The 18,011-nt window shown below is 42.4% G+C and overlaps 2 long non-coding RNA genes across 2 annotated transcripts in view; both read right to left on the minus strand.

The window, feature by feature from the left end:
• The window catches only part of LOC146523192 (uncharacterized), a 123,609-nt gene that overhangs the window by 50,538 nt on the left and 55,060 nt on the right, over positions 1-18,011 (minus strand). The window lies entirely within an intron of this gene.
• LOC146523196 (uncharacterized) lies at positions 1,969-3,567 on the minus strand. The gene is made up of 2 exons (XR_014871498.1): positions 3,050-3,567; positions 1,969-2,336 (listed from the first exon to the last, which is right to left on the minus strand). It is a non-coding gene; the product is annotated as an uncharacterized LOC146523196 (long non-coding RNA).

The raw sequence follows: 18,011 nt of genomic DNA on the forward strand, positions 1-18,011 counted from the left end.
AAACTTTTTAAAATTATGCAAAATGCAAAACGCTTAGCTGTGTCTCTAATAAAACTGCTGTAACTTTAGAGGTAACGTTCATATGTTGATTAATGGTTTTCTTTCGTTTTTGATGTACTGCAGAATATTTTTATAAAATCCCAGGCCAGGAAAATCGCCTTCATGTTTTTCTGTGTTTTATCTTCAGCTGCTTTGACACAAAGGCATCTGCTGTGATGCTCACACCTTTGATAAAGTCTTGCGTGTGTCAGCTTTCTTTTTATAGATACAAAAATATGTAAATGTACTGATCTGAATTATAATATTTCTGACTGTCAACATTTCCCAGATTCGAATCGAATCGTGGATCGAATCGATTCGATTCTAGAAATCAGTGACGATACCCAGCCCTAGTCACCGACCCAGGACCATAACAGTTTTGTTCAATTTAAACACAAAGTGAGCAGCTGTGAGATCCAAGAATACAAGGACTGAATATTCAGTTGCATCTCTATGCATTAAAACATAATTTCAAACTCTAAGAAGAACTGCTTTAGTAAACTGCATCTGGTGAAACTTGGACTGAAACTTTTTAAAAATGTGAGTTGTAAAAACTTCTGAAAGGTAGTTGGACACCAATTTTTCTAAAATTTTGCTGATAAAAGGCAATTTTGAAATTTGGCCTAAAATTCTGAAAGGAGAGAGGGGTCAGCAGAGGTTTTTTTTCTCTTTTAAACAGGATGAATAACAAGCTCTTTAAAAAAAATGCACAATAAGTTGAAGAACTACAAATCACCATGAGAACTGTGGTGGATTTTTGTATGATATGTATAACTATGTAACTATATACACTATATATCTATGTGCACTGAACATATATATTTTAACTTTCATGTAGAGTCTTAAAGACAAGACATTTTGCTTCACCGAGGTTTATCAAGGTTTTACAGTAACAGGGCAGTTAATGCTGTTGAGAGTTCGCCTGAACAACTCACCCTCCAGCTCCGGTAACTAACCTTCCCTAATACACACTAAATCTTTCATGCAGCACAACCAAAACAGTAACATTGTAACAGAGATCCTGAACACATCACGATAAAATAGCATACGATATAATAACACACACACACACACACACACACACACACACACATACTTTGAACTACACTGAAGTGTTTTAAGCATGTAACCTATGTAGTTATAAGATTATATATTATCAGATTGTGCCACTTGCTGTGTAAGATTTAGTAATTAGGATTAAAGTGTGATGTTTGACCGTGTCATGACCTATTGTGATAAGCCAGAGCAAGGGGTAGTCAGAGTCGTGACTGGCCTTTGCCCAAGACCTTGGCCTCTACCTGATCCCTGCAGCTGTGTTTGGGCGCGTGGGAAAGTTACCCAGCAGCAGGGGGCGGGGATACTGGTCCCTATATATTAGGGGACCAGAAGACACCCCCGGCACTTTTTCCCCTCTGCTGTTACTCTCTGTCCGTCTCTGTGTTGCTCTACTGTCTGTGCTTAAGGCTGTACACCCCGGGGTTTTGCTTTGCTTGCTTTGTGCTATGTAATTCTCTTGCTAAATGTCTGTATGTATTTTTTTCCTGCTGTTCATATGATTCAGTGTATTAAACTCTGTTCCAAGAATTCTACTCTTTTCCAGAGCATCTTTTTGGAGTGTCTTGATTTTAATTGGTTCTAAAAGGGTTGGATCTCCACATCGTTGGTGAAAGAAGGTTATCAGGATGGCTTCAAAATTTGTGACCACAGAACAAAGTCCCATTGTGTGAAAGACCTATCTGAACAGAGAGGTTGGTAAAAGGTCACATGGGCAGGAGGATGGCTTCATTTTATCAACCAAACTGATGATAGTGTAGCCAAGTACAGGATAGGGTAGGGAAAGTTAAAGTAAGATGGAGAGATTGGGCCAATAGCTAGATTCGTAGGAGGGATAAAGTGAGTTGCGTGGAGAAGAATGACTGGAGCCACAGGTAAAGTTGCTATGAATTGTATTAAACTATTTAGCAACAATTTAACAGCATTTCATGAACAGAAATGAAAACATAAAATAAAATACAGTGACAGCAATAATAATAACAATCAGGGTCCTATCTGAGCTCAGATATGTCAGTCTTGCCGGCTTAATAGTCAGTGTTCAGTCAAGTCAAATCCAACAGGTCAAAAGTCTGTGATTGGTGCGATTTCGTCCTACCGCACTGTTGCAATTGTTCGTGAGAGAAGAGCAACCTGCCCTTCTGGGCCAACTCGGAATGGCTGTGGTTCGGTTCAAAGGGAAAGGCTCGCCATCTTCCTCGTCAGGAAGAAATCCAGGTCTCACGATCCCATAAAAAAAACCTAGCCTGTAAACAACAGGACTATTATTAATTCAGTTCACACTCTAATGATATACATGGCCATATGTGTAAATAATGCAAGTGCTATAACAAAACAAGCACAAAACATTAATTCTAATTTCTAACTATAGTCTATACAGTGCATCTTAATCATGAATGCAATCTTTAAATCACAATCAGCTTATTCATCAAGGTACACATTTCTATCAGAAATCAGAAATAAACCATAAACTATGGTAGATTATTTTTTTACAGTATTGCCCTTTAACTGAATTACAGGAGCATTGCTTTACACTGCATAGCAATGAAGCAATTTATTATTTACACTCAATGTACAGAATAAAATTACCAAAAGAATATACAAAAACCCACAGGCTGTAGTTTTACAGTATGTGGTAACGTATCAGCACAGTAAGAATAAACACGGACATCTATCCAGTGCCGCTGGAGCATCAAATGTAACAAAAATAAAGTAGATTCATGACCTTTAAGATCAAAATTAACTTATTCCATCATCTTATTTTAGTGCATTTAATATTCAACAAGTAATACTAGAATATCATCAGCACACAAGCTGAGTGCTCAGAATGGCTGAACTCCGTGGGAAACCCCGTGTGTTCTCCCACAGTGAAAACGTGGTCAGCTACAGCTACAGCTATAAGCACCAGGCTAGTTAGCTTTTCAATTAGCCTGATTCGCCCAGTCCCAGTTTAACTCACCAGCACACTTCTAATGTTCAACTCTCAGAGAGGATCTTGTCCACTTCATCCGCTCCCGTGCAGATCTACAACATTGAAATTGGGCCATTATATTCCCCGTTAACTTCTTGTTAGCTTTTTAGCTTCAAGGTTAGCTTAACAGCTTCTGACTCACCGCGATGGTTTCAAGGTCCAAAATGTTCACAACAAATCAGGTCCGTTTCTCCAAGGTCCATGCAGATCTCCGGTATGGATATTTGCTCAATTTATCAAGTTAATAGTTATTTTCCAGCAAAAAGCTTGGCGGTGAAAATCAGCGATGGTCTCATGCACCTCCGTCTCTCTCTGTGTCTGAGCACGTGACGGTACAGAGCAGGGGAAGGCGAGGCTTGTTCCTTCCTAACCAGTAGGGGTGTTAAATATACTCTTTGGGTTTTATTCTTATATTTATAGTATTTATCTTTTATTATTGATTTACTTTTGATCAACTCAGTGATTAACAGAGTAATGATGAATCACAATTAACAATAACAATGTTGTAGTGTGCTACTGAGTTGTGTAAACTCACTGGGTTACAATAGCATTCAGAGATGCTATCATCAGCTCATTAAAAGTGGTGGCCAGTTAAGGCATGAGGCCAGAGAGGAAGGACGAGGAGTAATATTTACTCTGATATTATAGACCTTATTAAAAAAGAAGAAAAGAAAGTTTTCACACTCTTCATTAGTTAGAACAGTTATAGCAGGAAATACTGGTGTGAAAATGCTTCTAACTGTGTCAAATAAAACTTTTGAATTCACTCGGCTGTTTTGGATTAAATGTAAAAGATATGTAGCCCTCAGATATTTCACCATGTTATTAAAAGGATGTAAGAGCTGTCTTTGATAAAAAAGATGAACTTGGATTTGCTTTGCAGATTTTTACAAATCTTCCACTTTCAGACAGCTATGCTTGAAAAAGTACATTTTGTTATTCATCCAGTCTAAAGATTTAGCAGAGGTGGCATTTCTGGTTTTAAAAGGAACCACTTTGTCTAAAACAGATAGTCATCATTAAAAGAATGCACAATGATATTTAGAATTAGATATTTAGATATGTATCTTTGTTTAGGGAAAAAGCATCATAAACATTAAAAAAGCAGAAACTATATCTGAGGAAAGATTATTAAAAATACGAGAAGTAATTATATGATGACCAGTAACAGGATTCAAATCAGAAAATAAATTAAAAACAACACACATGTGGTCAAAAAGACCTGAGAATAAAAAGACTCAGTGTTCAGGCCCAGAGTGAAAACCAGATCTAAAACCTTGTCATGAGTGGGCCCTGACACATGCTGGGTACAATTAATAGATTTGATCTGACTGATGAATTTTACAGAAGGTCTGTCTATAGCATTATCAATGTGGAAATTAAAATCACCCACAATAGGTTTTGACAATTCTAAAATCAAAGTCAGTAAAACACATTAGTTCCAACTTTAATAACCTGAAGCTTGAGGTTTCCTCTGCACATGCACATAAAAGTGGTGTTGGTAACATCTGACCAATCTAAAAGGTGTGTTTCACGAGTCATATGACTCTTCTTCCTGAGAAAGTGATCCCTATGACATTTACACCAGAGATGCTATCAAATGGTTATTAAAGAACACATAAAATCAATCCATCTTGTTTGCTTATCCTTGTCAGGGTCGCAGGAGCCTATACCAGTTACCACTGGGTGAGAGGCAGGGCACACCAGGTCACCAGTCTAACACATAGAGACAGACAACCATTTACACTAATGGGAAATTTAGAATGACTGTTTAACCTAACCCCACTAACTGCTCTTTGGACTGTGGGAGGAAGCTGCACACAAACTCAGAAAGCTCCCAGTCAGGTGAGCAGGTAAGTCCTTTCTATGACAGGTTACGGAGAACTGGTGTCAGAGCTAAGTTGAGCTGGAGATTTCTGCAAGCAACAGGTGAGCAGATTTCCAGGTAAGCTAGTTTCCTTTGTGAAGGTTCAGAGTAGTTTGCTAGGAGAAGTGAGAAGTCACTGAGTTAGCATGAACAGGCATTTGCAAGCAACAGGTAGTAGAGGCGGTCTAACATGCACAATAATGATGAGGAGGATCTACAACTTCGCATACTGTTACAGATATAAGTTCAGAAAATTTGACGACAGTTTCCAGGCCAAGACACACTACGTAGAGTTGGCTGACGGCACGAAGTGCAACTGAGTTGCAGAGCAAAGAGGAGAGGACAAAGTTTTGCTTGATGAATAGCAGGGGGCAGTGTCACAAAACAACTTTGAAACAGGCATTGTACATCCCTTCATACCCACCAGACATCTTCTCTGTGAAAGCAGCTACCTCCAATGGAGCAACTGTGATCTTCAAGCAAGGAAAAGACATCCTGCAACACAAAGATGGTACGAGGTTCCCAATATATGAATACAACAGACTGTACTACTTACAAACAGTAAACGCTGAAGGTGAAGACCAGTGTAAGGGTTGTTACGACATGCAAACATGGCATGAAATACTAGGGCACTGTAATTATGATGACATTACAAGGTGTTGTTGATGGTATGACAATCAAAGGTAAAACAGAGGAATCTGTCTTACATTGTGAGGTGAGCATACAGGGAAAGTTTATTCACACTAGGAACAGGAAGCCTGAGCTGAAGCTGCCCTAGAGTTGGTACACACAGATCTAGCTGGACCAGTAGACCCAGAGTCCAGAGATGGATATAGGTTTGCACTATCATTCACTGATGACTATTCCAGTGCAGTGTTTGTGTATTTTCTGAAAAATAAGAGTGACACAGCAAAAGCAACACAGACATTTCTGGCTGGTACAGCCCCGTATGGGCAGAATAAATGTATCAGATCTGACACTGGAACAGAGTTTATGGGAAATTAATTAGGCACTTCTCAGCAAAAAAGGGATCAGGCACGAGACCTCAGCACCATACTCACCACATCAAAATGGTCTTCTGAACAAAATTGGTGCACACATTTTGATATGGCCAGGTTTATGCTAACAGTGAAAGAGTTACCTAAGGAGTTGTGGACCTACGCAGTGCAAACAGCAGCTGTAGTGAGGAACAGATGCTTTAAGAGATGCACAAAACAGACACCATATTTAATGCTGACAGGAAGAAGGCCAAACCTTTCCAAGATGGCGAAATTTGGGTCAGTGTGTTATGGCTACAGGCAGAACAAGAGGAAACTAGACTCAAGGTGTGAGAAAGGAATTTTTGTTGAATATGACAAAAACAGTCCAGCCCATATGGTCTACTAACCAAACAGTGGAAAGGTACAGAATCACAGACTGGTGAAGTTCTAGACTAAAACAAGAGTAAAGCGTAAACACAAACTGATATGTCTCTGACAGTGGGGGGTAGATGGGTATACGCAGTCAAAAACAATGTTGACGGATCTGAAAAATACAAGGCACGATATGTTGCTAAAGGATACAGTCAGAAGATACGTGTAGATTATGACAAAACATTTTCCCCTGCTGCTAACCTGACTAGTATTAGAGTGTTGATGCAAAAGGCAGCACAAGAAAACATGCTTTCATATGAGATGGATGTTAAAGCTGCCTACCTACATGCACCAATAGATTGTGAGGTATTCATGGAACAATCTGAGGGTTATGAGGTGAAATCTGACACAAATGAAAATGCAACACAGGGCACAGTTTGTACAGAGACAGACAGGTTTGCTTACCAAAAAACCCTCAGTATAAAAACTGTCCAGCTGTTTGTGTCAACTTCTGCTTTAATGCCACTGTAGTAGTAATAAAAAAGTTGATAGCTGTGAGTAAAACAACATTCACTGCAATTCTACCATAAAAGTACACAAGAATATCAAAATAACAATTTCTCACCATAATTCACACTGAATTGTGGAGTCTAAAAACTCCTTCTCAGAGCCCTACAGTCAGTGAAACGATATGCAAATAGGTCAAAATGTCAGACAAGTTTTACTGAACAGAATACAATAAATCTGTGAACCTTACCAAGTATTATCTGTATGTGTGTTTGTGAGAGAGAGAAAATGTCCTACTTACACAAAAACAGCTACAGATGAATCGGAACCACTCACGGGTGTCACAACCAACGTTTAAAAAAGGTTTAAATCCAGATGTTTTTCTCTTAATGTATCATGTAATTTGTAATCATGTTGTAATTTTAATATCTTTTAAGCAATAAAATAAAAAATTATATACAAGCAGAAAAGGTGACAGTTCTAAGGAGACTGTACAGATTGTTGTACAATCAAAACCATAAATTTAGAAACCTGAAGGACTTTTGTTGTACAGCTTTCCTCTTTTGCAACTCTGTATATAGAAATATAGAACATGAGTGCTGTCTATGTAAAACAATGGAGTAAAATCCCAAAAAGGTGATTCTGTTCATCTGTAGGTAGAGTTTTCAGTGGGAGAAGGGTGTCATCACTCATCCAAGTGACTTTTTCCAGAATGGAAAAAATGAAATAAAGTGCAGAATATTAGCCATGCTGTGCGATGTAAGGAGCTCTCTGATTGGTTACAGAGACACATGCTGGCTGCCTGGACATCTCTACACTGCTGTTTGTGTTGAAGAAAGCTAAAACAGTATACTGTCAGTGTAGAGGATGATGGAAATCAGCCAGGACAAGTCATGAAACATCTGCTGACATCTTGTTCAATTCAGATGAGTAAATCCACAAAGAGCAGTGAACCTCAAAGCAGCAGCAGCAGAACAGAACAGTTGACCACAGCCTGTGCACTAAGAAAATCTACTGGAGAAAGTTATATATTTAAAAATACACAATCCTCTCTGGTTACTCTGGTATGAATAACTCTGAAATACTTTATGCTAAATAACACACTATTAGCAAAAAACAGTGTGAAAGAATTCCAGATTAATGTTTTGAGTTCAACATACCAGTTTTGACCCTTGACCTTCATCAGGTTTTATTTAACTGTGTCAAGAGAAAATCTCATGTCCTCTTCATGCTGCTGACTACAGTAAGTCTTTAAAACAGACGTTCTGCAGGTCTGAGATCAGCAGCTTTCTGAAATAGCTTTTTTTCTCCTGTCTATCACTAACCTGGTTAAAGAATTTGGTAACTTTCTATCACAGTTACCAAATTCATGAAGTCAGAGTTGTCCCTAAGCCACTCCTGTGTTGCCTTTGCTGTGTGCTTAGGGTCACTGTCATCTTGGAATGTGAACCTTCAGCCCAGTCTGAGGTCAGCACTGGGACAGGTTTTCACTGAGGAGATCTCTATATGCTGTGCCCATGAGCTTTCCCTCAACCCTGAACAAGGCCTTGCTGCTGAAAAACATCTCCACAGCATGATGTTGTCAGTAGACATGCATCAATACCAATGCTGGTATTGGATCAATACTAGCGCAAAAATCAGTGCTTCACTTTGTCTCTCTCTTTTTAAGCTCAATATGTTCCTGTTCATCAGAAAGTAGACATAGAAAGTAGAGAGCAGAGAAAACACCATATAGAGGTATGAAAACAGTATTGTCTGTTGAAAAAATGTTTTTTTCCAAAATGAGCAGCAAAAAACCCCAAACAAACAAACAAAAATGAAGACTAGAGGAAGGAACTCCTTCAAACAGACGCAGACCTCCAGCACAGAGACAGAGTTCACTATCACAGTCCTCACAGAGAGGAACCAGGTAGCTCATACACTGGTAAGAATAATGTTTCAGTCTTAACTCATGTTGACTCTTCAGCATTAGTTAAAGTGGTCTTGGTCATTATAGCTGTTACTTCAGCAGACTGATTGATTAAGGACTATATTTAGCCCACTGAATTGTGTGATATCAATTATATTATTAGAACTGAAAAGAAAATATCTCAAACATGAATTGTGAAAATGTCAGTCAAGTGTATTTTATTTATATAAGACATGAAAACAAACAAACAACAGAAATGTGTGTGTGTGTGTGTATACATCTCTCTCTCTCTCTCTCTCATATATATATATATGGACAGGATTAAAATTGAAAGTTTCTTGCTGCACTGTTACTGAATGTTTCTCACCTCTAAAACATTTTTATATAATAAAACATTCTGAAAAGCTCACTCATAAAAAAATAATATTTGGACATTGTACAAAAATTATCAAAAGTAATCCAAAGTACTTATTCTGCAGAACAATGCTACCCATCAGAATTATATGCTCCCCGGACGCTGGATTGACTTGAATGGGTTAAATGCAGAGAGTAATTTCCCTACAGGGGATTAATAAAGTAAACAAAAAAAAAAAAAAAGACCACAACAGCTAGAACTCACATATAACAGCTCAGAATTACAAGTCAACTTAAAAAGTCAACTTCTTCCATTTTCTTCCACTAATCAAGGACAGGATATTATTATTAATGATATTTATTAAATAAAATATAAATAAATTATATTTATAAAATATTATATATATTATTATATATTATTATTATATATATATATATTATATATTATTATAATTATATTTATAAAAAAAGCTTAGTGACACAGTGTAGGGAGAAAAACCTCTGGAAGCAAAGAATCACAGACTCAGAGTTAATACATGTACATGGACGATTGCCTGACACGTTCCGTCGACTACAGAAAGTGTAGGCAAAGCGCGCCAGGCATTCACTCAGAGTTTATTATATACTGTCTTATCTTACATAACACTCATGGGTGGAGTACAAGTTAAGAGAAAAAAAACTTCTTCTCTGGTGATTGCATACGAGGCTGCACAGGATGTAGCCTTGCAAGACAAAGAGGAACAAGTTGATTAACGATCTTGTAATGGGTTGAAACAGTACATGTGGGTGTAGTCGAAATTTGAGCAACTTCCTCATGTGGTTACTTTGTTCCAGTTAAAGGATTGCAGGCACGCTATGTACGGGCATTACTGTGCAATTCAAATAAAGCTAACATAAAGGTAATAAGGTAAAATCTTTTCACATTCCAGCCCGTGTTTAGCAATTTGAATTGTACGGCAAAACGCATATCATTTATCAGGACATAACTTCTTACAACATGTATTTTCAGTTAGTTCATCATAGAATGCATTTGCTGGTTTTTATGGGCAACTTAGACACTTGTATCAGAGTCTACATCATAGTCATCAGTAAGTAACTACTTGTCTTTCACATTTTCAGTTACTACATAATTAGTTGCACTTCATCTTCATTTAACAAATAGGAAAAGAAGTCTTCATAATCTTCATCGGTTTGTGGTACATCTGCGTGAGTGATAAACTTATCATCTGTGAAATTACAGCCTTTAAACAAGGTATAACACAAGTAAAGAAAAGCAAAATAAAATAAAATATAATAAAGTAAAATAAAACCAGGAAAACTCCAACGCCGATCAACAGTCTCTTTAGAATCTGAAGCCATGTTTAAGAATGTACATTATCTGGTATGTAGGTGCAGCACATGGTGTTGAATAAGACACACAGTCCTCCTTTCTCGGCCAGGATCATGTCCAGTGCTACACGATATTGCATTACAGCAATTCAGAGAGCGTCCATTTCTTGGTTATGTCCCTCATTGACCTTGCAGGATGCATTGAGGAACAAGCCGAATCTATAGTCCAGTGTCTCACTTCCGAGAGCATGTTTTCCAGTCCCTTTCCATGGGAAAAGGGCATGGAGAACTTTCTGTCCTGTGATAGGAATACTTATGACTCTTCTACTGCAGAAAAACTCCTCTGTGGAAAGGGTGCTGGGTCCAGTTATCTTACTGCTGTTATGATCCCAGCAGTCTTCAGAGTGTCATCGTATGCACAGTACAGTGACACAGCATTAGGTGATGTTCATAGGAAACTGCTGCCATCACCACCATAGCTTCTGGTTCCTGTGCTTTTCACAGAATCATGATGTCATCCCCTAACTCCCCCTGCGCTGTCGATGGAGCTTGGCACGCTCCCCTCATCCTTCAGGTGCCCGTCTGTTGTCCAAAATCTCCTCTGTTGGCCTCTGGAAATCCCCCTTGGCACAGTTCTCATTCCAACGCAGCTTCGTGGTCCTTGCTGTGGCTCCAAAGTCCAATCTCATGATGGGCCCCAACCAGCTCGACCTTTGACCTCAACCACTGCCTGGGCTGTCAGCTATGCCTGGAATGGTTCTTGCTTCTCACCGGGCCTCTGAAGATTTCTCAGGAGATGACTGCTGCACCTGTATTTCCTTGCTAGGAGGAAAACTTCTATTTGGAGAGCATGTCAACAATCATCAAACCACATTCTTTAGTTCAGTAAACTTCACTTATAGGCCATCAAAGCCTCATCTGAACATGGATGCACCACTTGCATAGGTTTGATACCCGTTGAATGAACTGTTAATCACACAAATCGCTGCAAAAATCATATAAAACATAGTTTAATGTTAATTCATTGTTTCATGTTAATCCTGGGCCCCTCCTCTTGATGCATGGACACTCCCATGAGTCAACTCATCAAAACCAGATTTCTGTCTTAAAGAAAAAGGTTAACTAGATCATGTCCCAGGCAACATCAGGGCCTGCAGTAAAAGATGTTAGTGTGTTTGCATATTAAGTTTGCTTAAAAACTGGCTCCGCCAGAAGCCTGCATACACACCATCATGGCCTGAAAAACAAGATCTGGAAGTGAAATCAAAATAACCTTCACATTTTCCCTAAAACACAGTGTAACAGCATCACCACTCATAACCTATAAACACAGTTTCTTCACACATAAACCCAGAAATCTTGTAGTAGAAAAACATTAACTAGTTGTTCTGGTATAAATCACATGATCATGTCACATGGAGAACTGTAATGCTGTAGAAAAGAAATGTAAATGTTAGCGCTGCGCGGGTGTATACACTCTTTCTCACAGTAATCTCTGTGAACAACACAAACCCATGAATAACACACCCCTGGTAGATTCACAGACACAGAAAGTGGCATTTAAAAGTTAAATCGGTATGCAACCTCAGATGCTGCTGTCATCTTTCTGCTCCTGTAAAAAGAAACACATAAATTCATCCACCCTTTTGGCCTGTCTAGGTGGAGGTTAACTTTGAGTCGTGGTCAAGTCTTGTCAGCTTTTACCAGTCAGTCAGTTTGTTTTTATTTCCATTCATTCATTCATTCATTCATTCATTCATTCATCCATTCATCCATTCTTTCTTTGCTGATAGTGGAAACTATCGCCGCATTTGATCTCCACCCTCAGCAAAATGACGTCATTTCAAAAGAAAAAAAGAAGAATTTTAGATCGGATTACCTCGCTGAATCCTTTTTAGGCAGGGACTCTCATTTTCTAATTGTCCCAAATAAGTGGCTTTCTCCCGAGCCCATTTTAATGTGGAGAAACTCACTTGTAACAATTTTCTTGACGACGTATCGTATAGCGCTTCTAATCGTGCAGATCTGCTGAGAGAGATTATTGAACAAAACTTTCAGTGCACTGTGAAAGTATCAAAATAAAAAAGGCCTTGTTACGCCATGACACAAGCTCCTCATCTCAGGAGGGTAAATCATACCATTAGCATGGTTTATCATACTATCATACTAATTGGCAGGCTCAACTTCACAACAAAAGAAAAATCATCAGCTAGATTCACTCCGAACCAACCATCAGCTGCACAATACACAACATAACCCTAATATGTTATTAGCTATAAGTTTAATCCCCAGATCTGTGCTTCTCACTCATTTAGGCCACACACACCCATTTTATTCAGTTTTCCTTTTTTCCTGTCATCATAAAACACGTGACATGTTGTCATGCACTTCACAAAAGAAGTTTGTTCTGACGTATTTAGAGTTGTGTATCTAAGTACAGGATACACTCACACATCAAAACGGGAAACTCAGTGTTTTAGAGTCTCCACTCTAACAAACTCCAACACATCTCATTCACTCGTGCTAAGATTCAGTCACCTTTCCTCAATCTAAGAATGATCAACTAATTTGCATATCAGCTATTAACCCACTAAGATGACAGGACAACAGAAATGCATGTTCAAAATATTATCACAAAAATAGAATTTCCCTCATACAGTAAATTACTTGTGCTGCATCAAACAAACAGAAAACATCTCCCAATTTACTATATTAACAACTAAATTTATTGTCTGATCACTGGGTGGTCAAACCAGAATCTTTTTTCCCACAAAAGTTAAACTGTTGTCCTGCAACCTAGAGAGTCAATTTTTTTTTTATTATTGGATAAATTCAGCATTTGATAACAAGTGTCTGTTAAATTTACCCTATTTTAACACTGATAAGAGATAACAAGCTAATTTTCATTGCATGGGTGTTTGTGTTATTAGGCAGGTTTAATGCATGTCTGTGGAGCTGCATATCCAGCAGAGCATGTTCTTAAAGCTGCCTTTCCTACACATTTCTCTGCTATTATTTAATCATTTTGTAACTAATGTGCTATGAGTCCATTGATCTTTGCATCACACTAAGTGACTTGGACAAGATGATAAACAGACTCACATGCTTAAGATGTTGTCTAATCTTCATGAGCTCTCTTGTGTTTGTGTTAGTAGGGTTATGCATGTTCTGCTTGTGTGTGTGTGATTTTGTATGTTTCTTTTTGCAGTGTTTCAGACTCCTTCACAATTTTCCCACTTAAGCAGTCAGTTTTGTTTTTCCCAAATTTTGATTTCCCAGATTAAACAACAAAATTCCTATGTGTTCTCACCACTCCTCTCACTCTGTTGTCCTCTCCCACTTCAACAGTCCAACAGCCGGCAGTTCTCCTTCAGCTTTGTCCTGTGTTTCACTGTCTCTTCTTGCCATTTTCTCCAAAAGTGGCAAATGTCAAACTCCAACAGTCTCCTTAGTTCTCCTCAAACGTTCTTTTCACATGCACAGTGAATTTGCAGCTTGTTGGGAACACAGTGCCATTCATCCAATCATTCAGGATGATGGGTTTGCTCTTCTTCTCTCATGCTGTTTGTCCACACTGCTGCTGCTTGCTGGGACTCTTTGCCCAGGACTCTGCTGCTGTCTCTTTATCTGCCATGTTATTGCTCTTTGGAGCTGCATTCCTTGTCTTCAGGGAGGAGTGAGAGCTCGCTTGTGAGTTTAAGAGACACATGGTGCTGTAAATAAGTTAGCCAGAAACTTGGCCTGAATGTTTCTAATGATGTTAAACTATAACTTTCATCTGACCGCTGCATGTGGAAAATTGATTCAGGTCTGTTTGTCACCTGAAAGTGACAAACTAAGACATTTTCATTATTATTATCACTGCTTAACCAACACACACAACTCTCTCTCTCTCTGTTTTTTGTGAATTGTCCTTTCTTAAAAGCAGAAAATGAGATTGTAGTTGCTCTTGGCTGAGCAACACAAAACCTTTTTCCTATGATTATTTTTCATCTACAATGTAAATTTTGTCTCTTTTTTACTCTTTTTTTTCCTTTACAATAGCTGGTGACCTGCAGAATCACCGTTCTCACAATCAGAGGCAATTATTTTTACACAGTGCACAAAAACACTGTGACGTCAGACACATTAACACTCACTTCTTTTTTTTTCATCTGCGTAAATAAATCATTTGGCCAATGGCATGTACTATCGTGATTCATAAATATGATCCATCCATCCATCCATCTTCAGCCGCTTTATCCGGGGCCGGGTCGCGGGGGCAGCAGCCTAAGCAAAGAGGCCCAGACCTCCCTCTCCCCAGCCACCTCCTCCAGCTCATCCGGGGGAACACCAACGCGTTCCCAGGCCAGCCGAGAGATATAATCTCTCCAGCGTGTCCTGGGTCTGCCCCGGGGCCTCCTCCCGGTGGGACATGCCTGGAACACCTCACCCAGGAGGCGCCCAGGGGGCATCCTTACCAGATGCCCAAACCACCTCAGCTGGCTCCTTTCGACGTGGAGCAGCAGCGGCTCTACTCTGAGCCCCTCCCGGATGGCCGAACTTCTCACCCTATCTCTAAGGGAGATGCCAGCCACCCTTCGGAGGAAGCTCATTTCCGCCGCTTGTATCCGCGATCTCGTCCTTTCGGTCACTACCCACAGCTCGTGGCCATAGGTGAGGGTAGGGAAGTAGATCGACCGGTAAATTGAGAGCCTCGCTTTTACACTCAGCTCCCTCTTCACCACGACGGACCGGTGCAGCGTCTGCATTACTGCAGCTGCAGCCCCAATCCGTCTGTCGATCTCCGGCTCCCTTCTCCCATCACTTGCGAACAAGACCCCGAGATACTTGAACTCCTCCACTTGGGGCAGGACCTCATCCCCGACCCGAAGTGGGCACTCCACCCTTTTCCGGCTGAGAACCATGGTCTCGGATTTGGAGGTGCTGATCCTCATTCCCGCTGCTTCACACTCGGCTGCGAACCGCTCCAGTGCGAGCTGGAGGCCCTCACCCGATGAAGCCAACAGAACCACATCATCCGCAAAGATCAGAGATGAGATCCTGAGGCCACCAAAGCGAAAGCCCTCCGCCACTTGGCTGCGCCTAGAAATCCTGTCCATAAAAATTATGAACAGAACCGGTGACAAAGGGCAGCCCTGGCGGAGCCCATCACCCACCGGGAACAAGTCCGACTTATTGCCGGCGATGCGAACCAAGCTCTTGCAACGGTTGTATAGGGATCGAATGGCCCGTAGCAATGGGCCAGACACCCCATACTCCCGCAGCACCTCCCACAGGACACCCCGAGGGACACGGTCGAATGCCTTCTCCAAGTCCACAAAACACATGTAGACTGGTTGGGCAAACTCCCATGCACCCTCAAGTATCCTCGAGAGGATGAAGAGCTGGTCCAGTGTTCCGCGACCAGGACGAAAACCGCATTGTTCCTCCTGCATCAGAGGTTCGACTAGCGGACGAACTCTCCTTTCCAGCACCCTGGCATAGACTTTCCCGGGGAGGCTGAGAAGTGTGATCCCCCTGTAGTTGGAACACACCCTCCGGTCCCCCTTCTTAAAGATGGGGACCACCACCCCGGTCTGCCAATCCACGGGTACTGCCCCTGATCTCCACGCAACATTGCAGAGGCGTGTCAGCCAGGACAGCCCTACAACGTCCAGAGCCTTCAGGAACTCGGGGCGGACCTCATCAACACCAGGGGCTCTGCCACCAAGGAGTTGTTTAACTGCCTCAGTGACCTCGCCCCCAGAAATTGGCGGGTCATTCCCCTCATCCCCAGACTCTGCTTCCTCCTTGGAAGACTCGTCAGTGGGATTAAGGAGGTCCTCGAAGTATTCCTTCCACCGCCTGACGATTTTCTCAGTCGACGTCAGCAGCGCTCCGCCAGCACTATACACAGTGCAGGTAGAGCACCGCTTTCCCCTCCTGAGACGCCTGACGGTTTGCCAGAACCTCTTCGAGGCAGTCCGAAAGTCTTTTTCCATGGCCTCTCCGAACTCCTCCCACACCCGAGTTTTTGCTTCAGCCACTGCCCGAGCCGCATTCCGCTTGGCCTGTCGATACCTGTCAGCTGCCTCCGGAGTCCCACAGGCTAACCAAGCCCGATAGGACTCCTTCTTCAGCCTGGTGGCTCCCTTCACCTCTGGTGTCCACCATTTGGTTCGGGGATTACCACCACGGCAGGCACCAACCACCTTGCGGCCGCAGCTCAATGCAGCAGCTTCGGCAATGGAGGCGCTGAACATGGTCCATTCGGACTCGATGTCCCCCGCCTCCCTCGGAATGCTGTTGAAGCTCTGCCGGAGGTGTGCGTTGAAGATCTCGCGGACTGGGGCCTCTGCTAGTCGTTCCCAGCACACCCTCACTACGCGTTTAGGTGCACCAGGTCTGTCCAGCGTCCTCCCCCGCCACCTGATCCAACTCACCACCAGGTGGTGATCAGTTGACAGCTCAGCCCCTCTCTTTACCCGAGTGTCCAGAACATATGGTCGCAGGTCTGGTGATACGATTACAAAATCGATCATCGACCTACGGCCTAGAGCGTCCTGGTGCCACGTGCACTTATGGACACTCTTATGTTCGAACAAGGTGTTCGTTATGGCCAAACTGTGATTAGCACAGAAGTCCAATAACAAAGCACCGCTCGGGTTCAGATCAGGGAGGCCGTTCCTCCCAATCACGCCCCTCCAGGTCTCGCTGTCGTTACCCACGTGAGCGTTGAAGTCTCCCAGCAGGACAACAGAGTCTCCAGGCGGAGCACCTTCCAGCACCCCCCCCCAGGGACTCTAAGAAGGCTGGGTACTCCGAACTGCCACTCGGCGCATAAGCGCAGATGACAGTCAGGACCCGTTCCCCGACCCTAAGGCGCAGGGAACAAACCCTCTCGTCCACCGGGAAAAACCCCAACGTACCGGCAGCTAGCCGAGGGGATATTAGAATACCCACCCCAGCCCGCCGCCTCTCACCAGGGGCAACTCCAGACTGAGACAGAGTCCAGCCCCTCTCCAGGAGACTGGTTCCAGAGCCCAAGCCGTGCGTAGAGGTGAGCCCGACTATATCTAGCCGGTACCTCTCAACCTCACGCACTAACTCAGGCTCCTTCCCCACCAGAGAGGTGACATTCCATGTCCCTATTGCCAGTCTTGGCAGCCGGGGGTCAGTCCGCCAGGGCCTCCGCTCCTGGCTGCCACCCGGCACACAATGCACCCGACCCCTATGGCGCCTCCTGCGGGTGGTGGGCCTGCGGGAGGATGGGCCCATGTCTCCTCTTCGGGCTGTGCCCGGCCGGGCCCCATGGACTAAGGCCCGGCCACCAGACGCTCGCCCTCGGGCACCCTCCCCGGGCCTGGCTCCAGGGCGGGGCCCCGGTAACCCTATCCCGGGCAGGGTAAACTGTTCGATCGGTGTTTTTTTCATAGGGGTCTTCTGAATCGCTCTTTGTCTGGTCCCTCACCCAGGACCAATTTGCCATGGGAGACCCTACCAGGGGGCAAAAGCCCCCAGACAACATAGCCCCTGGGATCCCTGGGACACACAAACCCCTCCACCACGATAAGGTAGCGATTCACGGAGGAGCATAAATATGATCACAAGTTTATTTAACTATTTTTCAACCCTCCAAAACAAATAAAC

The sequence above is a fragment of the Neolamprologus multifasciatus genome, chromosome 3 (genome assembly GCF_963576455.1).
Source record: "Neolamprologus multifasciatus chromosome 3, fNeoMul1.2, whole genome shotgun sequence".
NCBI lineage: Eukaryota > Metazoa > Chordata > Actinopteri > Cichliformes > Cichlidae > Neolamprologus > Neolamprologus multifasciatus.